The 814-nt window shown below is 36.2% G+C and overlaps 1 protein-coding gene across 1 annotated transcript in view; it reads right to left on the bottom strand.

The window, feature by feature from the left end:
- Nucleotides 1-814, bottom strand: part of LOC110018165 (60S ribosomal protein L18a-like protein) — a 32,992-nt gene that overhangs the window by 1,073 nt on the left and 31,105 nt on the right. The window lies entirely within an intron of this gene.

The raw sequence follows: 814 nt of genomic DNA on the forward strand, positions 1-814 counted from the left end.
AACAGTAGTAGGCAAAACAGGAGCATTATAACATACTATATGAGAAGAACAGTAGCAAGTAGAAACATGAATAACATAACATGCTGTACGGTACGGTAGCAGGTAGAAATAAAAATGGTATAACATGCTGTATAAGAAGAGCAATAGCAGGTAGAAACAGGAAAATTATTTGCTGTAAAATGTAAAGCAAACTTGTACGCCCGTAGATCCGCTGTTCCTTACGTATAACAAACCTAAATGCATCTCAAAAAGAAAATTCCGAAAGAAACGTTGTTCAGTAAACCCGAGGAAAAGCGGAGAAACTCGAGAAAATCAACAAAAAAGACTCAAGTAAAAGAAAATCCTCAAAACTCCCGGGGAAATTCTAAAAGAAAGGAAAAGTAACACGAGTGCCCATCCCAAAACTTCGATAAAACAGAAAGAAGATTCAGATGAGGGGGGACCGCAAGCACTCGTATGGGACTAGGCTCAACTATATTTATTCTCGAGGGTCCACGAAGGTTACTCGGTCACCCGAATATATAGAACCCGCCACTCGTCTAGAAGTATGTCTTGAACCTCACTTAGAGGGCTATTTCCCAGCCTAAACAGGTATTCGTCAGGTGGACAATCAAGTTTAAAATGTATTTTTAAAATTTATGTTTTTGACATACACACAAATTTTTAAACATACAAAGAAGAGTTATCAATTTTTTTTGTTTCGTAGAAAAGTATATTTTTGTTTGAAAATGATTTATCAAAATTTATCTTTTTTTTTTAGAAATTTTTGTTGTCCACGAGTCGATTACGCTGTCAGGCATAGGACTGCCAACAA

This window comes from Phalaenopsis equestris, unplaced genomic scaffold, assembly GCF_001263595.1.
Source record: "Phalaenopsis equestris unplaced genomic scaffold, ASM126359v1 Scaffold000004, whole genome shotgun sequence".
Lineage (NCBI taxonomy): Eukaryota > Viridiplantae > Streptophyta > Magnoliopsida > Asparagales > Orchidaceae > Phalaenopsis > Phalaenopsis equestris.